Source organism: Mauremys reevesii, linkage group 12, assembly GCF_016161935.1.
Source record: "Mauremys reevesii isolate NIE-2019 linkage group 12, ASM1616193v1, whole genome shotgun sequence".
NCBI classification, from domain to species: Eukaryota; Metazoa; Chordata; order Testudines; family Geoemydidae; genus Mauremys; species Mauremys reevesii.
In genome coordinates this window covers 19,436,555-19,462,725 of record NC_052634.1, presented here as the reverse complement: position 1 = coordinate 19,462,725, position 26,171 = coordinate 19,436,555, and the positions used below count along the sequence as shown (strand labels likewise).

The 26,171-nt window shown below is 51.3% G+C and overlaps 6 non-coding genes across 6 annotated transcripts; 2 read left to right on the top strand and 4 right to left on the bottom strand.

Annotated features, from left to right (window-relative positions):
- Positions 1 to 523: 523 nt before the first annotated feature.
- Positions 524 to 596, bottom strand: TRNAF-GAA. The gene has a single exon. It is a non-coding gene; the product is annotated as a tRNA-Phe (tRNA).
- A 6,187-nt stretch (positions 597 to 6,783) lies between these two features.
- On the bottom strand, positions 6,784 to 6,857 carry TRNAK-UUU. Its single transcript has one exon. It is a non-coding gene; the product is annotated as a tRNA-Lys (tRNA).
- A 1,441-nt stretch (positions 6,858 to 8,298) lies between these two features.
- Positions 8,299 to 8,371, bottom strand: TRNAM-CAU. The gene has a single exon. It is a non-coding gene; the product is annotated as a tRNA-Met (tRNA).
- An 11,990-nt stretch (positions 8,372 to 20,361) lies between these two features.
- On the top strand, positions 20,362 to 20,444 carry TRNAS-UGA. Its single transcript has one exon. It is a non-coding gene; the product is annotated as a tRNA-Ser (tRNA).
- A 938-nt stretch (positions 20,445 to 21,382) lies between these two features.
- Positions 21,383 to 21,455, bottom strand: TRNAF-GAA. Its single transcript has one exon. It is a non-coding gene; the product is annotated as a tRNA-Phe (tRNA).
- A 1,154-nt stretch (positions 21,456 to 22,609) lies between these two features.
- TRNAR-CCU lies at positions 22,610 to 22,682 on the top strand. Its single transcript has one exon. It is a non-coding gene; the product is annotated as a tRNA-Arg (tRNA).
- The last annotated feature ends 3,489 nt before the right edge of the window (positions 22,683 to 26,171 follow it).

Genomic DNA, 26,171 nt, shown 5'->3' with positions numbered 1-26,171 from the left:
GGGAATTGCCCACCTTGAGCACACGGTGAGAGCTGCGTGATCCGAAGAGTCATTGGCACCACCCTGCACTGGGCTGTCGACGTGCTCTCCTTCACGGAAATCCGGTCAGTGCGACTCCTGGCCTGTCCCCGCAGAAAGGTGTATCCCCTCTGCGGATGGTGTGAGCTCGGGTCAGAGGAATAGGAGGCTACCGCCCGCCCTTCACTCGTTCCATTACGGAGAAACACATCCTCTGAGCTAACTTCACTAAAGACCTGCGCCAGGTAGTGCTCATCATAGAAGAGTTTCCTCTGATGGTCAGGAAAACAGGACCAGCAGTCCTCAGGCCGGCTGCAACAATTGAAATCCCCCCCGAGACAGTTCCCATCCCTCATTGTTAAAGGGCAGACCAGCCAACTATGGGCAGAAGCCCACAGTATCTTTTTCTACTGCAGAGCCCAAGATCAGGGACTCACCTTGTGTGCAGGCACCACTGTGCTCCCAGAAAACAAGCTACCATTGCACAAAGAGGGATGAAAGGACCTGCCAAAGCCTGGGATTGAACCAGGGACCTTTAGATCTTCAGTCTAACACTCTCCCAACTGAGCTACTTTGGCAGCTGTGTTGCAGTATTTTGGCTAGTTGCTTCTCTGTCCAAGATGTTTTGGCAGCAGGTGCACACAAAAAGGACGTCATTGTGAGTGGCCCATGAAGACAAGACTCGCTTTTACCTGCCTTGCTGAGCTTGACTTGCTGCCTCACCCTGTTCCTGCCTTAGTGCCCAGGTTCATCTGGTGGTGGAAGAGGACTGGGGGCCAGTGGCGCGGGGAGGAGGTTGAGCTGGACCCTGAGCTAGACTAGAGCCTGGCGGTGAGAGTCTGGCTACCACTTGCCTCCCCACCCTGTTGTCCTGGCTTCCCCCATTGGGCGTCATTTTGGGAGGGAAGTGGGGCTTCTGCCTCCCCTCCCCGATTTTCACACCGCAGGGGAGTGCAAACAGGAAAATGAACAGCTGGTCCACACCCTCATCGGAGGAACCTGACGTAGCCTCAGGATTAAGACCTAAGGACTCAGGCTGAGAACTGATATAACTCCACTCATCTGGGATTTAACAACTTGTTTTCCATGGAACAGGGCCAGATCCAGCGTTTTTCCTGCCCCAAGCAGCAAAAAAAAAACCAGAATCCACAATCGATGGCAGCTCTACTTTTTTCGGCAGCAAGTCTTTCCCTCCGAGGGGGACTGAGTGGGCCAAATTGCCGCTGAAGAGCCGGACGTGCCTCCCCTCTCCATTGGCTGCCCCAGGCACCTCCTTGCTGTGCTGGCAGCACCACATGATGTAGCAGGCGATAGCTAACCCAGGTGGGGACATGACCCCACACGCCGCATTCAAAGGGCCTCTTCCTTGTGCGGATTCTCTGATGTTCAGAAAGGGACGAGTGAGTGTGGAAAATGCTTCCCTAGCACCTCAGCGCTTTCTAGACCTCAGAGAATCCACAAGGGGAGTGGCCCTACGAATGCCCTGTGGGAAAAGCTTCTCTTGGCACTCAGCCCATGTGAGCCATCAGAGAATCTGCCAGGGAGACCAACACCATAAACACCTCTAGGGCTCGCCAGACTTTTTTTCTTTAATATTTTTTCCTGATTCCCAGACAGTAACTTTTAAAGCTGTTTGAACTGTTTGCAGCACCGTTAGCCCTCAGTTTGACCAGATGATTGGCCCATTTTTGCCTTTTCCAGTTTGCCCTGTTTTGAGGTGGGCCCATTTGTCCCTCTTCTGGCCTTTGTTCTGTTTCCCAGGCAAATTGGTCACCTGGCCTCCACCTCTCTCTTTGTTCTCTGAAGGACGTAAATCCACATCGTGTAGAGGTCAAGCAGAGGAGTTTATTACATACAGCGCTGGCGGAGTGTCACCTGGCTTATTAGGCTCAGAGGCACTGTCAATCAATTGATTACAATAGAATATGTGGGTTTTCCATGGGCGGGGGAAAGTGATGGGGAAGGCAGTTCCACACCCCGGGACAGGTTTTGCAGCAAGACAAGATAGCACAGTAGCCAATGGTTAACAGGTTACATAATGTCTGCGCCCATGGTCTCAAGTTAGCAAGTTAACATTTAATGAATACTTTGATAAAATGTTAGTAGTATAAAATATCTATGTTGAATTCTGATTTGTGGTCCATAGGAATGGAGCAACTCCTTTGATTGTCCAACAGGTACATTCCTAGGGGTTAAAGCAAAGAAACAGTGATAGTATATGGCAATAAAGATTGTTTTCTGTGTGTCTTAAGGTAGGCATTAGTCCCTGGGAAGGGAGGTGGAAGGATGCCATATCTTATACTGACATGTGCCAACTTCTCATAAACTCAAGGTTGGATCTGTGGGAAGAACATCTCCCTACAGAAGAGACTAACACAATAGGAACAGGGATTCTTTGTTCAATCTGCAACTCTGAATAAGACACAATTCTTTACTTCTTAGCTCCAACACCTGGCAATTTGCTGACCAGGCCTATCTTAGCAAGCAAGGCTTTCTGGTTACCCCAGCTTTCTTTTAGCTGATCACGATTTGCTAGGCCTCTGGTCCCTTGACCATACTCTGGACTTTGGCTCTGGAAAAGAGCTGGCAAAATCCATACACCAGGTTGTTATATAAAATGCACATGGATTTTAACCCTTCACATACAGTAATGGCAAAGTTCTTGGTTCAGGCTTGTAGCAGTGATGGAATAAACTGCAGGTTCAAATCAAGTCTCTGGAGTACAGCCACAGCTGGGATGGGTCATTCAGTCCTTTGTACAAAGCTTCAGTTTGTAGCAAAGTCCCTCCAGAGGTATGAAGCAGGATTGAAGACAAGATGGAGATGAGGCATCAGCCTTTTATAGTCTCTTGCTATGTGGTCTTTGCTTTCTTTGTCCCAAGGACACTCTATCAAGCACGTGGCATAGAAAAACCCTAAAGTTCTGTCCATAGGCAGGTCCCTGCATACCTTGCTGAGTCACAAGGCATATCTGCCTTCTCTCAATGGGTCGATTGTATAGCTGATGGTCCTTAATGAGCCATCAAACAGGCTAGACAGAACTGACACCAACTTCTCTGGGGTGTTCCCCGGAAGCAGAGCACAAGTTTGAAATACGGGCAGCATAGAGCCAATATTCATAACGTCAACTACAGAAATGATACACATCTAGAGATAGCATAATTATAATCAGCCAATCAGAACCTCTCCATAGACCCCTTACATGACAACCTTTCTACAATATTGGCTGCAAATATAGAACAGTGGTCGCAACAATGATCTATACAGTCATAGATTATGTCAATAACGTCACAGGAGGTGACACGGCATCAGTGAGACTGATACTGGAATACTGCCTCCAGTTTTGGTGTCCTCATTTCAAAAAGATGTTGTGAAATTGGAGCTGGGGCAGCAAAGAGCCACCAAATGTTCTGAGGGCTGGGGAAAAATGCCTTCTAGTGAGCTATTGAAAGAGCTCAACCTGTTTAGCTTATCAAAAGAAGATTGAAAGGTCACTTCATTGAAGTGTTGAAGGGCCTTAATGGAAAGAAAATGTTGGGTATTAAAGGGCTCTTTAATCCAGCAGAGAAAGGCATAACAAGACCCAATGGCTGGAAGGTGAAAAGAGACAAATTCATATTACAACTAAGGCACAAATATTCACCAGCCAGGATGATTCACCACAGGAACAAGCTACCAAGGAAAGTGGTGGATTCACCATCTCCTGATGTCATTTAATGAAGACTAGATGCCTTTCTGGAATGTGTTTGCCGCAAAAGTAGCTCTTGTGTGATACAGGTGGCCTGTGATATGCAGGGGGTCAGATTAGATGCTCTAATGGTCCCTTCTGGCTATAAAGTCGACTCATTTCTGAAAAATTGAGTGTAGCATTGGGAGCAGCGTCTGATGTTTTCCTGTCTAGCCGGCCTGCTTCCTAGAACGAACGCTCCTTGAGTGGGGTGATCCACAGGGAGTAGCTCAAACCTCCAAAGTGCCTGGGCAGGGGCAGGACATTAGCACAGCAAGGGAGGGGTGTGGCAGTGACATCACAAAGGCCTTTTGCAGGACCTCAGACTATTGGTCAAAGGTGGTGGGGAGGTGGTGACCTCACAGAGAGATGCTGATATCAGCCAGGCAGGACAGAGGCGAGGGGCCAGGGAAACCTCAGAGACCCCTGTGGCTTTTCTTCAGCAAGTCTCCTTCTCGAGGTCTCTCTTTGAGGACTGAGAGATTATTCGGGTTCATGTACGTGAGCACCAGGAGGAGCCTCTTTCGAGTTTTCTCCTTCCCTTTTCCTGATTTTACTAGAAAATAGCCATCCCTGATTAGAAGGTAAGAGCCTCCTTGAGGTTTGAAACCTGTTCAGTCTGACCCATCAGGTGACAGTTGAATTCTAGGCATGGAAAACACGAGCTTAAGGAGGCAGAATTTTATTCCACACCTGGGATTTTGTCCCTTAGATTCACTGGGGACATTAGGGTTTGTCCTTTTTATTTCACCTTTTCCTCCATCCATCCCTCCCTCCTTTCTCTTTGTCTCTTGCTTCTTTTGTCCTTTCAGCTGTTCCCCTCCCAACACCAGGAGGGGTGTGTGTGTGTGTGTGTGTGTTGCGGGCTGAAATAGTGCTCGGGCAGTGATCCCCACTGGTGACCTGGGCCATCCTTTGGGCTCTCTGCTGAGAACCCTCAGCCTCCCGTCCTCAGTCTCTATCCTGATTGGCTGAGCAGGGAGTTATTGACAGGGAGGAGACTCAGGTCCTTGTTGTTCTCTTTTAAGACCAAGGAAATAAGTCAGAACCAGTTCTATGTTTGATTAATTTTGCTGCTTCGCTGCATTAATGGTCTCTGCGCAGTTCATGATTCTCTCTAACATTGCAGTTCTCAAATACTTGCTGAATAGTTACTGTGCACTGTTGTTGGTCTGGAGCTCATCCGAGAGCACTTTATTCAGGTCATTCAATGTCTGAAATTCAAGATCCGAAGGCGAGATGAATTTTTGCCTGCCTTGCTCAGCTTGACTTGCTTCCTCACCCCATTCCTGCCTTAGATCCTGGGTCCCCTGGTGGCTGAAGATGGTCCATTGTCTCAAGCGGTGCCAGAGCCTGACACAGCGCCCCTGGGCAGCCTTTGGTCTGCACATGCCGGCCGTGCACATTTGCAAATACTTTAAAGCTCCTGTCAGTAAATTCTGGGGACAGTTGCTCACCTTCAGAGGACGCTCCCTAAAACTGACCTGTCTCACCCAGTGGTACATTGACCTCTGTTCAGACTGAGCCGAAGGGGGGGCCTCGCTGCTGTGGCTGCCACTGCTGTGAGGGTGGCCACTGCTGCGGATGAAGCCATCCTGGAAGCACCTTCCACCTAGCCACCCACTGAAAATCCTGTAGGATGTAAGGTGGGAATAGAAGAACATGGGGGGGCGGGGCTTCCTAATCTCCTCCCCCTTACCCCACCATCGGCCAAGGCTTGCTCAAGGCTTGGGGGTCTCACAGGACATGTGACCATGTCACCTGGTACAGGAATCCATCTTAAACCTGGGGCTCTTCCTCAGGACAGAGACAAAAGATTCCTGCCTTCCATACCCGGTGCTGCACCCAGTGGGGTAAAAAGAAAATACGGCCATATCAGAAGAGTCAGTTGTATTCTTTGCGGTTGCCCCACCATTCCCATCGGGCCTGACCTGCCCTCCAGCTCAGCCACCACTGAAAATTGAAACACAAAACAGTAGAGCCGTACAAGGCTTCAAAGCCCACCAGGCCCAACCCCTCTTCTAATACGACAGAAAAGCTGCACTTCTCCTGACTACGTAGGGACGTCCTATGGCCCCACAAGAAGTGGAAGGCCATCATGTTCGGTCTCAGCAGCATTCGTGAAGCAGGGGGAAACACATGGCTGAGAAAATTCCCCACAGCCAAAAGATAGGTCTTGAGCATCACAAATTTGTAGGTTAATGACAAGGTCCACTTACGCCACTGGCTGAGCCACTCCTCACAGGCCAGCAACCATTTCTCCCAGTTCGCGTTCCCCAACTTGTCCCCAGCCGAACACTAGAAGGCCCAGCCATCAACCTGCCCACTCTTGCAGCCCTCCTCTTCCGCCCTGACTGATAGGGAGGATTATTAAACCTCCCTCCCTTAGGCCCTTCAGCATCCCTGGGGAACACCAACACCGCCCAAGTGACTTTGGGCCAGTAGGTCAACCAATAGGGCTGCCTCCTAGGCCAGGCTGCAGCCCAGCTTCAGGACTCAGAGGAAATGGAGCTCGCATCCCTCCCTACAGGACTCCAGTCACGGCCAGGCTTCTGGATCAAACATCCCCTCTTGTGCTCAAGTCACAACAGCTAGCGGGCAAAAGACAGGCTTTCATGGCCTTTGAGAAAGCAAGATAGAGCCTTGGAAGACCCAGCATGGTTTGTGGCACCGGAATTGTCCTCAGATCCCACTGAGACTTCAACTCAGATTGCAGGATTCAAAGTCCCGAGTGCTGCCCTTACACCATGGGACCAATAGGAAACCCCCAGACCTCTGCTGAGCTCTGGGGTGGATGACCCTGTGCGGGCAGCCCTGCCTTTGCTCACCAAGTTGTCATGCAGCAGTTTGCTGCAGCTCCCAGAGGCCTTTCTTAATCCTGACTGAGAGGCCAGTGGGCATGTGAGGAAGTTGCCCCTTCAGTCCCAGGCAGTATATGGCCCTTCCTAGGAAAGGCCAAGTCCTGGGGAAAAAAAGGTGCTGTCAAATAACATCCTGGAGAGGCACCTTCTTCCATTTTGAGGGGAATGGTTCTTTTTTCACCTGACCAGGGACTTGAACCCTGGACCCTCAGATTAAAAGTCTGATGCTCTACCAACTGAGCTAGCCAGGGTCACATATAAAAAAAACACAAATTTCATGCAGAAGAGAAACTAGTCATGAAAATGAGGGCAGGAAACAATACAGAAAACCTGCTACTCTCACTCTCTTAGCAGTCCTAGCCCCAGCCTGCTCCTACATCCGCCGCCCTGAGGCCTTATTCTTTTTTTAGTTAAATATCAAATCCAGGAGAAAACACAGTTATACAAAGCAAAACAAAATCACAAACAGAAATGTCACTGGAAATACAAAAATAAAAAAGGAAAATGCAATCCCCATCACTTTATCGTGTCGGGGCCATTCCTGTATCGAGAGCACCCGCTAAGGTCCCTGTGTGCTTACGAGAAACCTGGAGGAACTCATACCACAGCCTGAACATGAAACTCAACTGCTCCCAGGTGCCGCAGTAAAACCCTTTCCCTGCTGTGATGTTGATGATTTTATGAAAATATTCTAATGAGTGTGAATATAATAGGAGTACTTGTGGCACCTTAGAGACTAACAAATTTATTTCAGCATAAGCTTTCATGGGCTACAGCTCACTTTGGAAGAAGTGAGCTGTAGCCCATGAAAGCTTATGCTGAAATAAATTTGTTATTCTCTAAGGTGCCACAAGTACTCCTGTTCTTTTTGCGGATACAGACTAACACAGCTGCTACTCTGAAACCTGTGAATATAATGTAACTGGAACATGCTTCATGCAAAAGGTCTCTAGTACAGTATCATTACAAAGCTTATTATCTATTGTGTGTGTTCATCCTATTTGTATGACTCAATCATTCTTGTATCTGAAACTAGAAATATGAACTATAACTCTGAGGTCCTGTTGTAATGATGCAAAGTGTGGGCCATTAATAGTGGTTTGGACTCTTGATGTCTCCCATTAACCAGGACAATTGACTGGAGATGGCTCTGTCCTGCACCATCTGTGAGTCAAGCCAGGAAGAATGAAGGCTTGGGGGTCTCACAGGACATATGACCATGTCACCTGGTACAGGAATCCATCTTAAACCTGGGGCTCTTCCTCAGGACAGAGACAAAAGATTCCTGCCTTGTACCAAAGCTGTATAAGGGGGTGGAACTGAACAAACATGGCTGCAGTTATGAGACGTCCCCTAGCTACCACCTGAGCTGGAACAAGGACTGTACCAGGTGAAAAGATTGGGCCCAGACAAGAAATAAGTCTAGTCTGCGAAAGAAGCTTATTGGAAGATCTCTGAGGGTGAGATTTGATCTGTATTGAGTTTCATACTGTATTAGGCTTGGACTTGCATGTTTTTGTTTTATTTTGCTCTGTGGAGAATACAAACTGCACAGAGAAGGAAAAGTTAATGCCTTAGAAAAGTCTGTGTGTGTGTGTGTTAGATGGGTGGGAGGGTGTCTGGAAACCAGTCTCCTATAGTTTCTTTTCTCTGATTTCCTGTAGAAAATCTGAAGCAGGGAGCAAAAGCCATTGCCTTCTCTGAGGCTTGAACTCAGGACCTTCAGATTATGAGACTGACACGCTGCCAACTGCGCTAAGAAGGCTTGGAAAAACTTTAGGCTCAGTGCATATAGGACCCTTCTACAGCTGTGACTGGGGCAGGGAAAGAGCCAGGGATGTGCTGGAAGATGCAGGGAGCTCTGGTGACCAGAGACTTTTCCTGGCAGCTTTCACAGCAGCAAAGAAATCAGTTTGCCCTGCCAGTGAACAATCTACTGGAACTAATGGCAGCACAGGGGGATGTTTCCAAGCTATGCACCTACTTCCACCTTTTAGAACTTACTCTCCTTTTCCTAGTAGGGCACTTTCCATGTGAATTAAGCAAAGCAAGTTGGGGAAACTAGACAGGTAATAGAAACCAGGGCGCTAGATAAGGCTTGAATTCATAACCCCTGCAGTATCCCCATTTGCACTAACCAGTTGCACCAGTGCAGGTGCTTCTTAGACAAAGCTGGGAAGCAGGCAGTTATCAGTCTCTGTGGTTCACACCTTTGCCTGGTAATTGAAAGGTTGATGCATCAAACCTAACTCAAGATGTGGCTTTTCAGCCATGAGACTCCAGGACATTTTAACAGGAAGAAAATCTCCTCTGTTCTGGTTTAGCCCCATTTGACTCCTTCTGCTCATCTTCTCCCCCTCCCTCCAGTCTCTTTCCTTCCCCACTGGGGCCACGCAGAGAGGAGCCCCAGTTAGTTTCTGTCACAGAGAGTGTGTATCCCATAAAGGGAGGGAGGGGTTGCTCCAAAACATTGATAATGGGGACGGGAGGGGTGTGTGTGGTTAGGGGGAGAAAGGATGGAGAACTAACAGTGGGACCCCGAGAGATTCCCCCAGATTGGGGAGATCCCCTGCTGCTCCCCATCAGCCAGCTGTGGGAAGAACAACTTGGGATTGCTTGGGGAAGCCACCTTTAAAAACACAAGTGTAACATGCTAGTTACATTTTAATAAGACCAAAGCCTCCTCAAACTGAGGGTCACAATCACTGGAATGATTTTGCCTTGACATTTTACCGGCCGCAGACACAAAGCGAGTCAAATTTCAGTTTCCGTTCGGAGTCAGTGCACACACAAGAATCCGGAGGCTTTTAATTCCTTAGGTTCTGCTGCCATTTCATTTCTGTCCTGTTCCAAGATTTATCGTTGTGCAAAGCAACGTTAGGCCCTTGGGAGTGTCTCCCCTGGTGCCACCTGCTGCCCCGGTCAAGTTAAAAGAGCCCGAGAACCCCTGCCACCCTTGGGCAATTTAAAAGGGCCCGGGGACACCCCGCAACCACCACCAGCAGCACAAGGGGGCTAAGGCGGTTTCTTGTCCGCCCTCACTCCATGTGGCACACCACTCCCGGGAGCGGCTGGCATGTCCCTGGTGTGGATGGGGGGTCTCCATGCGCTGCCCCGCCCTGAGTGCCAACTCTGCCAACTGTAGCAATAGGAGCTGCGGGGGTGGAGTCTGCGGGCAGCGGTGCACAGAGACACCCCTGGCCCTCCCACTTAGGGGCTGTTGCCAGAGGGGGGTGCAGGTTGCTTTTGGGAGATGCCCGAGGTAAATGCTGCACCCCTCACCCTCTCCTGCACCCCCAACCCCATGCCCCAGCCCAGAGCCCACACCTGCACCCAAACTCCCTCCAAGAGCCTGCCCCCTGCACACCCTCCTGCAGCACAACCCCCTGACTGAGTCCAGACCCTGCACCCAAACTCTCCCAGAGCCCAACCCCTCTCCCTCCCACACCCAAACTCCCTCCCAGAGCCTTAGGCAGGTGTGTGGGGGGGGGTGGGGCAGGACTTGGTACTATTCTGGGCACCACCAAAAATTATACAAACCTGCCGCCCCTGTCCAGCCCAACCTTCTGCTGATGCACCTCAGGCCACACCCGTGCAGGGTTTGAAGCTTCCATTGCTTAAACTCCAGGACACTGAGGGATTTCAGCTCCCCTTTGCCCAGAGGGAACCTTCACCCCACTCCCAACCAGGTTCTTGTCCATGGGATCACTGCATGGGGGCTGGGTCCCACTGGGTCTTTTCTCTCTCTGTGACAGGCCAAGGTGCAATAACTGGGGCATCTGAGCACCCAGGACCTTCTGTGGGGCTGCCATTCCCCTTCCCCTTCTGAGGTCTCATCTGTCATTGACTCCAGCCTTTTTTCTGTCCATCGTCAGCACCATCCCAAGCAAGCTGCACTCACCTCAAAAAGACAGAGAGTCCTGTGGCATCTTACAGACTAACAGGCGTATTGGAGCATAAGCTTTCTTGGGTGAATCCCCACTTTGTCAGATAAATGTCATGGAAATTTGCAGGGGCAGGTATAAATATGCAGGCAAGAATCAGTCTAGAGATAAGGAGGTTAGTTCAATCAGGGAGGATGAGGCCCTCTTCTAGCAGCTGAGGTGTGAGCATCAAGGGAGGAGAAACTGCTTGTGTAGTTGGCTAGCCAGGCACAGAATTCCCACTGCATTCATCTGACGAAGTGGGGATTCACCCATGAAAGCTTATGCTCCTGTACGTCTGTTAGTCTATAAGGTGCCACAGGACTCTGTCTCTTTTTACAGATCCAGACTAACACGGCTGCCCCTGTGATACTCAAAAAGACAGTGTCCCCTGGTGGGTGTAAATCACTGACTTCTCTCCTCCCTGAGCATTGACCGCCGCTCTGTTTCCTTGCCTCTCAGTCTGTGCAGATGGGACCTTTCCCTCCAGTGCTGGAGGATTCGCCCTTCTCATCTACCCTTGTCCCAAGCAGCACAGCGGGTGGGAATCTTACATGTACTGAGGTGACTTAGGAGCAGAAACCGCCCCCGACCTTCCATGCAATTGGCACTTGCCCCTCACTGAGCAGGATTAAAACTCCTGCAGGGAGACTGCTGGGCCACATCCCCTCTGGGCATGAGCAAAGTAGCCCACTCTTGTGGGAAGGACACTGAGCTGATAGCAGCTCTGGCATAGAAACCAAGGGAGGGGTGTTGCTCCCCCTCAGTGTGAGCTGATCACATTCTGACTCTGGAAGAGTAGGGAAAGGCGATGGCCACATGATGGGGCCAGTATGTACCACAACATGGTTCTTTTATGTGCAATGACTCTGAACATTGACTGATCTCCACTCCCTTGGATTTGAAGAGATGTTTAGTTGGGCACCTGGGAACCTATAAGGCTGAAGCAATTTTATGGATGCTGACACTACAATTAAAGGGTTATTTAATGTTGTAGAAATTGTTAAAAACACTTAAACTGGAACTGCCTGTTATTAAAGGCTGGTTTCCCCACGTCAGTTCCATAAGCTCTGCTACAAACACCCTGGTTTCTCTCCTGCCTCAGTGGGAACTGGAGGGAATCGTGCCCTGCTACCCTTGGCTCCAGGCTGGTTTTTCTGGGGAGGGGACGTGGAATTGATTTGTTTGCTGTTGAGAAGGAACCAGGCCAGTTCTCAGGGAACGAGAACTCCCAGCATCTTCCCAGCCCAGCCCAGGCTGCTGCCCTCTCCCAGCCTCTGTTCCCCTGGGGGCCCTGCATGTTTGACTCTAGAGCAGGCCGGGAGCAGCAGCTGAGGCAGAGGACAGCCTGGACTGGGCAGATAAGAAGGAGTTTAGCAAGCAAAAAAGGTAAAATGGCAGGGGAGTATTACCTTGGACTCGACGGCATTTCTCCATTGGTCTGTCTGCTTGGGGGCAGGGACAATAACACGTCCTGCTGCATTCGTTATTTCAAAGGGCGGTTTAGGATTTTCATTCTCACACACGATGCACAAAGCAGGACTCAACCTTTGCCGTAAACTAAACGAGCTGCTCACAGATTCTGGCAGCCACAATGAGCATTTGGGGGAGAGCTCAGACCTGCCCCTGTCCCAGAGGGAGGGGGTCATCTGTGTGGGGACTGGACCACTGACCTATCAGCTCTTAACTCCCAAACTTTCAGTAACTCTATTATCAGTGCCTGTGAGTGTAATTTAAACCATAAGAAAAACCACACTGGACTAGACCAAAGGCCTATCTAGCGCTAAATCTTGTCTTCTGACAGTAGCCAATAGCAGGTGCCCCAACAACCAGTCAACAAGGCACTAATGGGAGTTGAACCCAGGATCTCCTGTTTACAAAACAGATGCTTTAGCCAGCTAAGCCATGGTACCTGTCAGGAACTAAAATACACTGTCTGCCCACACCTGACTCTCTACCATCGCCACCGGGGCCTGACAAGCGTTGCTTGTGTTTGGATTCTGCAAAGCAGAGGAGCAGGTGATGTTTCCCTTACAAGTTGTGTGTGAGTGAATCTTTGGCCAGGTCTGCACTACAAAGTTGTTTCAGCAGAATTATATTGCTCTGGTGTGTGAAAAACACACTTCACTCCCTCGGTCAGCAGCTTGTAGCTGGTGCACACACTGCAATGCCACGTCTGGCGACAAAACTGCCCTGTTTTGCTGACAAAATAAAACGACTTCGATGAGAGGTCTAGAGCTTTCTGCAGCAAACTTAAAGTGACAGAGTGTCACTGTAGACGCTGCTGTTCATTATATCACCATAACTGGCCTCCTCCAGTATCCCACAATGCCCGCCGTGAACTCACCTGCCCTGCATTCCTGCTACAGAGCCATGGGCCCCTCCCCTTTCATCACTCTGGGAAGTTCTGACAGCTGAGCCTGCTGCTCTGCTCTGGCGGCCAGGAGCAAATCACTGCCGTGGATGCTGCTCTCTCCCGCCCTGCGAACACAGAGCAGGGTGGCGGGAACTTCCTTACATTGGGGCGGGCACCGGCATCTGAACTGTGATGCCCCCATGACACCCCTTCCCTCGAGAAGGCTCTTACCTTCTAAACAAGGACATCTGTTTTCTAGTAAAATCACTAAAAGAGAAGGAGAAAACTCAAAAGAGGTTCCTCCTGGCACTCACGTACATGAACCCGAATACTCTCTGAGTCCTCAAAGAGAGACCTGGAGAAGGAGACTTGCTGAAGCAAAGCCACAGGGGTCTCTGAGGTTTCCCTGGCCCCTCGTCCCTGTCCTGCCTGGCTGATGTCAGCATCTCTCTGTGAGGTCACCACCTCCCCACCACCTTTGACCAATAATCTGAGGTCCTGCAAAAGGCCTTTGTGATGTCACTGCCACACCCCTCCCTTGCTGTGCTAATGTCCTGCCCCTGGCCAGGCCCTTTGGAGGTTTGAGCTACTCCCTGTGGATCACCCCACTCAAGGAGCGTTCATTCTAGGAATCAAGCCATCTAGACAGGAAAACATCAGATGCTGCTCCCAATGCAACACTCAGTTTTTCAGGAATTAGTCGACTTTATGGCCAGAAGAGACCATTAGAGCATCGAATCTGACCCACTGCATATCACAGGCCTCCTCTATGACACAATAGCTACTTTTGGAGCAAACACATTCCAGAAAGGCATCTAGGCCTCATTGAATGACATCAAGAGATGGAGAATCCACCACTTTCCTTGGTAGCTTGTTCCTGTGGTGAATCATCCTTGCTGTTGAATATTTGTGCCTTAGTTGTAATATGAATTTGTCTCTTTTCACCTTCCAGCCATTGGGTCTTGTTATGCCTTTCTCTGCTAGATTAAAGAGCCTTACATACCCAATTTTTTCTTTCCATTAAGGCCCTTCAACACTTCAATGAAGTCACCTTTCATTCATGAAGGACCCCCCGCCGCCAAATTGCCTCCGAAGACCCGGAGCGGAAGAATCTCCGGGGTCATGGGCCCCACGAGAGTTTTCCGGAGCCCCCGGAGTTAGTGAAGGACCCCGCTCCAGGAGCCCCGAAAAACTCTTGTGGGGGCCCCTGCAGGCCCAGGGCAAATTGCCCCCCCGGGCAGCCCTGATGGGACCTGGAGCTACTGTTATTTCAGGACTTCTGTGAGACCTTCAGCTGGTTGGTTTGCACTCTGCTCTCGTTGCTTCCCTCTCAGGACTCTTTCTCCTCCTGCGTCTCTGCTGCTCTCCTCCCTTAGACATTGAACCCAGCCCTTGCTGCTGCCAACGCCAACTGGCAGAAGGGCCTATAAGTCTGCCTGAGGGGAGGCCAATGCATGTGGTAGGCCATAAGCAATATGATATTTTCTGTCTTATTCTCTAGCCCTTTCTTAATGATTCCCAAGATTCTCTTTGCTTTTTTGACCATCGTTGCACACTGAGTGGATGTTCTCAGAGAACTATCCGCAGTGACTCCAAAATCCCTCACTTTAGTGGCAACAACTATTTTTGGCCTCGTCATTTTATATGTATAGTTGGGATTATGTTTTCCAATGTGCATCACTTTGCATTTATCAACAAATCTGCCATTTTGTTGCCCTTTCACCCAGTTTTGTGAGCTCTTTTTGCAACTCTTCACAGGCTGCTTTGGACTTAACTTTCCTGAGTAATCATCTGCAAATTTTGCCACCTCGCTGTTTGCCCCTTTTTCCAGATCATTTATGAATATGTTGAATAGTACTTGTCCCATACCCCCTGGGGGACACCACTATTGACCTCTCTGCATTTTGAAAACTGACCATTTATTCCTACCTTGTAACCAGTTATTTATCCATGAGAGGACCTTCCCTCTCCTCCCATGAGAGTGTAATAGAGCAGAATGGAGCTTCCTTGGGAGGGGGAGTGAATTGAGAATATATCAGGGGGTTGTGCACATTTACTGTCCTGGTGAAAAAGTGTGTCTGATACTCAGTCTTTGCTGCTCCTGCCGGCTGTGACTGCTGAGGACATTTTCCTTCTCTACTCCAGGGTCTCTCTTCTGCCAGATTCTCAGCAAATCAGGCCGCCCTGCGGACTACGGCAGAGCAGTTTGGTAATAGGCTGCAGGACTCACCACGTAAGAATGTAGCTGTTGTAGCACCTTGACTGTCCATGGGCCAAATCCTGCAGTCCTGGATAACCTCCCACTGATGGTGATGGGAATTGAGCCTTTGTAACTAGCTGCTGGTACCTGCGGTCTCAGCTATGGATTAAGCTGGTGGCAAACACAGCTTCAGCCAAAGCAGTGAAGGATGTAAGTGAAAGAGCAAAGCCAGCCCTGGGGAGCTGCTGCAGTCCCGTCACCACAGCTGGAGGGGAGAAGAGGAAAAACTCCCTAAGTGCTGGGAGCAGCCCCGAGCAAAGGAAGTTTGTCAGTGAGATCAGTAGCAATAACTGTGAAATGACGGTGTGCTTTCTCCTCTGTGCCGACATGGCTGAATTGTGTTACTTTACTGTGAGATAAAGCTTTAAAATATCCTGCTCCAATTTCAGGATGTGTCTGTAACCATAATTGGTCTCTGTGGGAAGTGGCCTCTGGATATTGGCCTTTGGGCAGAGCTGGCTGAAGAGCCTTCCCACTCACCAGGAGATCCTGGCTTGGCCTGACAGTTCTTCCTGCTGAACCTGGCTTTTCTGTCAGGCTCCTTTCTTTTATTTCTTCTAATGAAAAGAAAAGACCTCACTGCACAATCCTTGTAAGTGCTTGTTCAAGACACAGAGACCCTTCCTTGCAGCTAAGTCTTGGAAAGTGTTAAATGGTAAGTCTGGAGCTGATGGAAAGGTTACCATGACTCAGAGTTGAGCTGAAGCTGCTGTGACTGAAACACAGAGCACTAATCAGTATCTGATCACAGCAGCTTGTGGGAGAAGAGCATGTTAGAAGCCCTCTGTCAGCTCAGCTGTGGCTTTCCATGCACAGAGACCCAGACAGCAAAAAGTCTGCAAGTCTTGAAGGAAATGGGGAATGTCTGTACTTTGGAATTTGAAGGTGTAGTCTTGGACCATCAAGTGTAGTGGTTGCAAATGCCCTCTTGGGGAAGGCACCATGGCTTAGCTGGCTAAAGCACCTGTCTAGTAAACTGCAAAGAATCCTGTGGCACCTTATAGACTAACAGATGTTTTGGAGCATGAGCTTTTGTGGGCGAATACCCACTTCGTCAGATGCATGTAGTGGAAATTTCCAGGGGCAGGTATATATATGCAAGCAAGAAGCAAGCTAGAGATAACGAGGTTAGTTCAATCAGGGAGGATGAGGCCCTGTTCTAGCAGTAGAGGTGTGAAAACCAAGGGAGGAGAAACTGGTTCTGTAGTTGGCAAGCCATTCACAGTCTTTGTTTAATCCTGAGCTGATGGTGTCAAATTTGCAGATGAACTGAAGCTCAGCAGTTTCTCTCTGAAGTCTGGTCCTGAAGTTTTTTTGCTGCAGGATGGCCACCTTAAGATCTGCTATTGTGTGGCCAGGGAGGTTGAAGTTTCTCCTACGGGTTTTTGTATACTGCCATTCCTAATATCTGATTTGTGTCCATTTATCCTTTTCCGTAGAGACTGTCCAGTTTGGCCGATGTACATAGCAGAGGGGCATTGCTGGCATATGATGGCGTATATTACATTGGAGGACGTGCAGGTGAATGAACCGGTGATGGTGTGGCTTATCTGGTTAGGTCCTGTGATGGTATCGCTGCCAATGGACACAAATGGACCGGAGCCACGGGACCAGCGGACCCTCCGCAGGCACGTCTGCAGGAGGTCCACCGGAGCTGCGGGACCGGCGATGGCCAGCGCGCCCCCCCGCGGCATGCCGCCGAGCTTGGGGCGGTGGAATTGCTAAAGCCGCCCCTGGGTCTGAAGCACCTGCTGCTGGAGGGAAGGAGGGAACTATGGGTTGGGATTGAGGGGCACTGGGAATAGGAGGGGGCCGTGGTTTGGGACAGAGGTGAAGAGTGAAGAGGAGCAGGGTCTGGTTGGGAGTGAGGAGCAGTCTTCCGCCTGTCCTCGGCCCCCCCCGTGTCCCTCCCTGGACACGGTGCCCTCTTACATGGGGTGCTGCCCCCTGGCAGTAACCCCTTTCTCTCTGGGTTTCCCTTCTATCCCCACCTTGCCTCAGTATATGGCTACTGCCAGTCATTGTCTAGCCCCACGCCCTGGGGCAGACTGCAGTATCAGCCACTCATCACTGGCAAGGACGGTTTGGACCTGCTGCCTTGGCCTACCCCTGGGCTGCCCCCTGCAACCCCCAGTACCTGTTGGCCCAATGCTAGGCTGCAGCCTGGGGCTTTCCAGGCTGGAGCTCCCCAGCTCCTCTGCCTTTCCCCAGCCCACCCTGGCTAATAGCCCTTGATGGACCTGTCGTCTGTTAATTTATCTAGTTCTTTTTTTTGAACCCTGTTATAGTCTTGGCCTTCACAACATCCTCTGGCAAGGAGTTCCACAGGTTAACTATGCAACTGCCCTGAGTTTACCCCACCCCCCCGCCCCCCGGGTTGTATATGGAAAAGAGGATGAGGATGAGGAGAGCTATGATGTGTCTGTCACTGGCTGGTGCCTCAGTTTCCTCTAGGCAGCAGTGCTGCAGGCTCCTTTGGTCAGTTCCCATGCAGCTGTGTCAGGGGAAGGGGGAGTAGAGGCTCATGCCCCCCAGCCCCAAGCCCCTCCCCCAGCAGCTGGGAAATCCAGGCCAAATTTAATCCTGGTAGCTGGGCTGGGATTAGCCTGGGCCGGGGTAGGGCTGGGGAGGAATTGCGGGGGAGACAGATGCACCCGCTGTGAGGGGAGATCCTCCCATTCCCTGCCAGCCCCCATCACTCCTTGCAGCATGGCGCCCCCTAGCACTTCTTTCTCTGTCGTGGGGGTGTCTGCTGCCTGCTTCTCCCTTAGCATCGTCTCTCCCCACCCTGGGGCACTGGTGTCGCCCATCCTGTGCAAACAGGCAGGCCCCGGTGTGCCCCATGGCGCTGCCCTGCAATTGGGGGGGCAGCTGTTGGATGGAGGTATATCAAAATATGGGGGTGCGCAAGGCTGGGAACCAGGACTCCTGGGTTCTCCCCTGAAATGTGGGAGGGGAGTGGGGGTTAGGGGGTAGAGTGGGGGAGGGGCAGAGCTGGGATCCAGGGCTCCTGCTTTTTCTGGTTTTCTCCACCTCCTACAGCTGCCTCGGTCCTTTCAGTGCATTTCCTGTTCCAAATTCATTTGCTGATTTGTGTAACTCACCCCAGAGGTGGCTGCATCTCAGTGTTGGGTGAGGCACCCTTGGCTGCATCACCTCCTAAACCGCGTCTCTCTCTCCCTGCAGGTGACCCTGCAGCACTCGGCAAACATCCACAAGATCGTGGGGCGCTTTGAGCATTGGGCAGGTAGGGGCCAGGCGCCCCGTCCCCCTCCCCAGAGAATGGGACCCAGCCCCCCCCCTACTTTTTACAGGGATTAAAGAGGGGCAAAGAGGTGCAAATCAGAGGAGGGGGGTGGTCAGGGTCTGAGCAGGGGGTGGAAATTGACTGGTCATGGGGTCAAGCAGCTGGAGGCAGAGTTAGGAGAGGGGCTGAAGGGCAAAGTCAGGGAGGGGGGAAGGAGCCGGAGTTAAGCCCAGGGGGAGGCGCTGCCAGAGGGTTAAACCCCGGCACAGGCAGGGGCAGAGGGGTGACAGTTACCCCGGGGGGCTGAGACTCCAGTGTTTGCAAAAACAGGGTGGGGGGAGCAGAAGGGCTTTTCTATTTCCCCTCCCACAGGCAGCACCTCTCAGCATGGGCTTCCCAGGGCTGGGCTCTTAAAGGCACAGGCATCCCACTGCCTAGACACTGCAGCTCCTCTCTGATGTAAACTACTGAGGTGCTGCAGTAGGAGACTCAATTCAGTGAAACCGGGCATTCCCTATATGCCCCCCAGCCAGGGGGCTGTGCATCCCCTCCCCCGAATTTCCCCAACACCCCCCAGTGGTCAGGTAGTTACATGCAGTGCTGCCAATGTTGTCACTGGTTGCAAATTTGAATGGAAATTGCAACGTTAACACACACTTTAAAAGCAGGTCCAACCTATGAAAAATACTTGTACCTGAGAAAGTAAAATAGGTTTGAAAAGTCTGGACAAAGCCTGGTTTCCTCACCCAGCTGTTGTGTTTGCTGACAATGTCGGTGCATTGGCTTCGGCAATGTTGGCCAACCTCAGAATTTCAAATGATGATTTGAAAGCAAGGTGTGGATGAGCTCTCCCCTGACAGCTAGTGATGAGCCAGGGTTGCGGGGAGGCTTTGGGACCAGACTTTGCTACCTGTAGCAGTTACTGATACCTGAGGTTGTTCTTATTTGCTGACTTGTCCTAATTGGCTAAAACTTGACAGTGGTTTCTCTAGCAAAGGCCAGTCCCTGGCCCCTTGCTCCAGACATCCTCATTCACATCAGGCTGGGGTGACCAGATGTCAAAGATGAAATATCGGGACGCAGGGGGCGGAGCAAAAAAAAAAAAGCCGGAGGCTCCCCCCCCCCCCCCCGCCAGGCGGCAGTGGCACAGCCCCGTCTCCTCCCAACTCTCAGCTCCGACCCCCGATACACCCCCAGTTCCCCCATCCCCTCGCTCCTGGGCCCAGCCTAGGCTCCGAGCTGTGCAGCCGAGCCGTGCTCCGGGTCCCTCCTGCAGTTCCTGGGCAAGGGGAGAACCAGGCAGCTGGGCCCGGGCCCTCCCGGCAGGAGCGTGTCTGCCCCACATGCGTCTCCGCCCCCTGCCCACATGGGTCCTGCCCGCTCCGCACTGCCCCCAGCCCCACTGCGCTGCCCCGCAGGCTCCAGGGCTGGAGCAGCCTCCGTGCTGCGCTCCCGGCCATGGCCATGGCCCGTGTGCAAACCTGGGAGGGAGGAGGACTGCCTCATGCTTGGGGAAGAGGCAGGACCAGGGCGAGGATTTGGGGAGGGATCCAATGGGGGAAGGAGGGGGCGGAGTCGGGGGGGGGGGAGTGTCCCTCCAGGCTCTCCCTGTGTGCCGGAGCAGAGGGCAAAATTGTTTGTTTGTCCAGTGTCCCGACCAAACATCAGTCGGGACGCGGGACAAACAAGCAAATATCGGGACAGTCCCGATAAAATCGGGACGTCTGGTCACCCTACATCAGGCTTCAAGTTGAGAATCATTTCCCATTCCCGCTCTGTGGGAGGGGAGACTTTTAAACGCGCTCTCTGTGCGACTGCACATGGCTAAGAAAAGAGAACAAACCCCCAATCCCCCCTGTGCTTTGGGAGCCAGGTTTGCGGTGGGAATCCTGTAGTTCAGATGACTTCACGCCTGGGCATTGGGATTCTTTACCAGTTTCTCTGGCATTGGGGCAGTTTTGTGCTCACAGCTGTGATGGCCGAGTGGTTAAGGCGTTGGAGTTGAAATCCAATAGGGTTCCCCCTACGCAGGTTCAAATCCTGCTCACAGCGAGGCCTGTGTTTTAGCCAGGCTCTCACTGGGGCAATACCTCTGTACAACCCCCTGAGACACTCTCAATTCTCTCCCCACCCCAAGTAAATCCTGTTCTGCTCCTTTCATCGAGATGCCTGGGACACCCCCTCACACTGTGTCCCTGAGGGGTCAGGCAAACTCTCAGTGCCTGAAGCCTCTGCCACTCACCTAGTACCCCATGCCCCATAGATTAGCCATGTTGATGTGCTCTCCTTCACGTAAATCCGGTCAGTGTGACTCCTGGCCTGTCCCCACAGAAAGGTGAACCCCCTCTGTGGCTGCTGTGAGCTCGGGTCAGAGGACTAGGAGGCTACTGCCCACCCCCCACTGGTACCATTATGGAGAAACACGTCCTCTAAGACGACCTTGCTACAGACCTCCGCCAGGTAGTGCTCATTGTAAAAACGTTTCCTCTGACGGTCGAGAAAATGGGACCAGCGGTTCTCAGGCTGGCTGACACAATTAAAATCCCCCCCAACACCAAACACCGTGTGGTCCAGAGGAAGGGAGCCAGTTCCTACCATAGATCTTTCCTTTCACACCTTAACATCCAGTGCCTCCTCTTGGGCCTCTGAATCCCTGCCACATTCCACATGCCAGATGCCCCTTCCCCAGTACTGTCGTCACTCAGCTTTGCAGAGGAGCTTTCCTCCCAAGTCCCTGCCCCCTCTGGCACCATCTCCGAGGGCCGTCCTGCCTCACTCTGTTCCCGCCATTTTGGGTGGACAAATAAGTCATGTGGGAAAGACAGCTCCCATCTCTCATTGTTATAGGTCAGGTGGGCCAACTAGGGGGAGAAGCCCCTGCTCTCTGTTGTCCTGCTGGGGAGCTCAAAATCAGGTACTTGCCTCAGATAAAGGTGCTGCTGCCCTCCCAGAAAACAAGCCACCCCTTCCTAAAGAGAGATGAAAAGACCTGCCAAAGCCTGGGATTGAACCAGGGACCTTTAGATCTTCAGTCTAACGCTCTCCCAACTGAGCTACTTTGGCATCTGTATAGGAGTATTTTGGCCTGTTGCTTCTCTGCCTGGGATGTTTTTGCAGCAGTCGCACACAAAAAGGACATCATTGTGAGCGGCCCATGAAGACAAGACTCGCTTTTGCCTGACTTGCTCAGCTTAACTTGCTGCCTCACCCCGTTCCTGCCCTAGTGCCCGGGTTGACCTGGTGGTGGAAGGGGACTGGGGACCAGTGGCACAGGGAGGAAGTTGAGCTGGACCCTGAGCTAGGCTAGACCCTGGCGGTGAGAGTCTGGCCACCACTTGCCGCCCCACCCTGTTGTCCTGGCTTCCCCCACTGGGTGTCATTTCGGGAGGGAAGTGGGGCTTCTGCCTCCCCTCCCCGATTTTCACACCGCAGAGGAGTGCGAACAGGAAAACGAACGGCTGCTCCACACCCCCACCGGAGGAACCCGACGCCCTTAGCTGCTCCCCCTTGCTCCCCCCCCCCAGCTATGCTACTGAGTGGAAGCGTCCTGTGCCCATCACACAGAGCTCGATTAATCAAAGCCCTCTTCTGCCAGCACCAGGCCTCCTGCTTCTTACACTGGGCCTGCAAGCGAGGGGGCGGCTGGCACAGCACCAAGAGTCTAACCTGTGAGGCAGGAGGCGGCTGACGCCCGCAGCCTGCTGGGGAGCTCCCAGAATTTATAAAGGGACAGAGACTCCTCAATGCCCTTAGTAACAAGGGTTTGGGGGTCACCGAGGCCAGTAAGGGGGTCACTATGTCGACTGTGTGTCAGGTCACTGTGCAGCTTTGATCTAGAGCTCGGATCCCAACAACCGACCAGCAGCCCACAGCCTCCCCCTGGGTCTGCCCCACCTGGTTACTCCTTACAGGCCGACCTTACCCCACTTCCAGCCCTGGATTCACCCCCTAATCATCCTACTGCCACTCAGAGCCACAGCCGTGGAGGTGCTGAAGGAGGGAGGGGTGACTCTAGGGTGGGGATCTTCTCTAAAGATGGTTGGCAGAAAGGTGGTGCTCAGCTCTGTCAGTTGCCTCACTGCCAGGGGGTGCAGATGTTTCTGTAAGGTGATTAAACAAGGTATTTGGCTTCTGAATGAATGTGAGGAATGTACAATTCTGAGAGGGAATTTTCATCCCTTTTTCAGGTGCATTTCAGAGCCCCAATGCTCTTCAGGGCCCCAGTGGCCTAATGGATAAGGCATTGGCTTCCTAAGCCAGAGATTGTGGGTTCAAGTCCCATCTGGGGTGAAAAACTCCTTCCTTCTTGTATATTGCAAAGAAACCTGGTGTTATTTTCACCAACAAAGCTGGGAGATGTTGGAACACAAAGTACTGGATCTTGGGAACAATCCCCCAGAAACGGCATCTTCCATTTGACAAATGCTTTCTAAACCGATCAGTACCAAACAATTAATACTAGTGTTTGTCTGAGAATAGAGGGAAGGGGAATGTTTACTCCAACACCTCAATTAGAGAAACAGACAGACAGAGCAAGGCTGTTCTGAAAGAGAATGGATCTGTCTGGAGACAAAGCAGAACTTGAGAATGAGCAACAGTGTGAAAAGAAAAGGTTCAAATGTGTGTTAGGTGTTAGTTAGGTTGGTCTGAAAAATTTCAAGAAAATACCAATGCCCTTAGCATGATGCAGACACTGGCTGTTTCTGATGTTTTACTGAGAGGTCATTGAGAAATATTTTCCTTAATTGTTTTATGGAACATTGGGTGGGCTATGAAGGCACCATTCCTCCTGCTTTCGCCCTTCGAGACAACACGGCTACATGGCATGCGGCCAATGCTCACCTTACAGTCAACTAACTGCTAGAGAAGACAACACAGACAGGGATGGCAGCAGGGCAGACTGGAGCTCCATGGAGATGGTGGGACCAGGTCTCATCAGTGGGGAGGTGTCCACCCCACCATGCACAAGGCTGAGCCAGCAAGTGTGGTGTGTGCTTCACCGTGCCCCTATTCACTGCACATGGTGGGGGGGGGGGGAGTTACTGAGTTCGGTTGGTGTGGCAAATTTAGGGCTTGGCTACACTTGCAGATGTAGAGCACTGGGAGTTAAACCACAGCAGGGAAACCGCTGCCGTGTGTTCACACTGACAGCTGCAAGTGCACTGGAGTGGCCACATTAGCAGCTCTGGCAATGCCACAGAGAGCAGTGCACTGTGGTAGCTATCTCAGTGTGCAAGTGGCTGCAATGTGCTTTTCAAATGGGGGACGAGGTTGGACTGTGACAGGGAGTGTGTTGTGTGTACGTGGGGGGGAGCGACAGTGTATTTGGGGGGCTGAGAGTGTGTCAGCATGCTGTCTTGTGTGTTCAGACAGCAGCAGACCCCCCCTCTCTCACACACAGTCACAACAGCAGCATTCCACACTAATGGTTGCTTTGTCCTGGAGCAGATAAGCAGCCGGCTGTCAGAAACGGACCTTTGAAAGGGGATATCCGCATGCCTGCAGCTGATTTCAAAACAATGACCAGAGTGGGCACTTGACTTCAGGGGATTATGGGACATTTCCTGAGGCCAATCACAGTGCAGTAATGCAACACGTTGTCCAGACTGATGCCCAGGCATTTCAGCAGGGCTGAGCAAGCGTTATACTTCTCATGGAGATGGATTACCAGCAGAGCTCCAGCTGCAGAGCCCAGGCGCTCCATGTGCCTTGCCAGTGTGGACACCGCAGGAGTTAGGGCCCCCGGGGCTGCTTTAATGCGCTCTAACTTGCAAGCGTAGCCAAGCCCCTAGACTATGTCACTTGTGTGACTTACTTGTGCTATTGTAATAAATACAATAGACGTGCAATGGTCAGAAATCGCACCAGCAGAGAAGTATATTGCAGGGAAACCCTAAGGAAATTAAGAGTTTAAACTATCCTCCACATGTCCCGCGTCCCACTAAAATGAACCCAACCCACAGGGCACGTGGGCAGAAGTATCGGTGTCAGGATGCTACATTGTTAGCACAGTAAATGAAGCTGCAAAATAAATGATGTTTAAATGACCTCACTCTATTTTTTCCAATCCTGTGTTAAGAGGTAATAGATACAGATGAACACCAGGCAGGGTCGCTTGGAGGACGAAGCCTTTATGCTTCCATCCCCCACCACTGTCAAGTTTTAGCCAATTAGGACAAGTCAGCAAATAAGAACAACCTCTAAAACCCCCACTAAGTTTTAGTAAGGGGTCAACAGTCCCTTACTCGAGCCGGCCCCGTGAGGGTCACCGATGCAGCATGAGCTGGTCCCATGGTGCAATGTTCCATGGGCATCCTACTAGATTGCCAGCTGCTTTTCAACTGCAGTGCGGAGACTGTTTGTGTGTGGGGAGAGAGAGTGTGCGTGTTGGGGAAGAGTGAGTGTGCTGAGGTAGGAAGGAGCGGATCATTATTATCCCTCCTTGAAAGAGGGAGAAGCTAAGGCTGAGAAAGGAGAATTGACTTGTCTTAGGTCACACAGCCAGTCAGTGGCAGAGTTGGGAATAGGACCCAAGAGCCCTGATTTTCAAACTGACCATCAGATCTTGAATTCCAGACATTGAATGACCTGAGTAAAGTGCTCTCAGATGAGCTCCACACCAACAACAGTGCACAGTAATTATTCAGCAAGTATTTTAGGAGAACTGGAATGTTAGAGAGAATCATGAACTGCTCAGAGACCATTAATGCAGAGAAGCAGCAAAATTCATCAAACATATAAGTGGTTATGACTTATTTCCTTGGTCTTAAAAGAGAACAACAAGGACCTGAGTCTCCTCCCTGTCAATAATCCCCTGCTCAGTCAATCAGGGTAGAGACTGAGGACGGGTGGGTTCTCACCAGAGAGCCCAAAGGATGGCCCAGGTCACTGGTGGGGATCACTGCCCGAGCACTATTTCAGCCCCATATTTTTGGGTGGCCCTCCCACAGTGGGAGCTGCCAAGCACTCCCCCGCAACACACACACACACACACAACTCCTGATGTTGGGAGGGGAACAGGTGAAAGGAGCAAGAGACAAAGAGAAAGGAGGAAGGGATGGATGGAGGAAAAGGTGAAACAAAAAGGACAAACCCTAATATCCCCAGTGATTCTAAGGGACAAAATCCCAGGTGCAGAATAAAATTCTGCCTCCTTAAGCTCATGTTTTCCATGCCTAGAATTCAACTCTCACCAGATGGATCAGACTGAACAGGTTTCAAACCTCGGGGAGGCTCTTACCTTCTAAACAGGGACATCTGTTTTCTAGTAAAGTCATGAAAAGGGAAGGAGAAAACTCGAAAGAGGTTCCTCCTGACGCTCACGTCCGTGAACCCAAATACTCTCTCAGTCCTCAAAGAGAGACCTGGAGAAGGAGACTTGCTGAAGCAAAGCCACAGGGGTCTCTGAGGTTTCCCTGGCCCCTCGCCCCTGTCCTGCCTGGCTGATGTCAGCATCTCTCTGTGAGGTCACCACCTCCACACCACCTTTGACCAATAGTCTGAGGTCCTGCAAAAAGCCTTTGTGATGTCACTGCCACACCCCTCCCTTGCTGTGCTAATGTCCTGCCCCTGGCCAGGCACTTTGGAGGTTTGAGCTACTCCCTGTGGATCACCCGACTCAAGGAGCGTTCGTTCTAGGCAGCAAGCCGGTAGTTTTGGATCATCTGAAAATTTTGTCAGCTCACTGTTTAGCAGATCATTTATGAATATGTTAACTTGTCCTGGTCCCAGTTACAGACACCACTAGTTACCTGTTTCCATTGAAAACTGACCATTTAT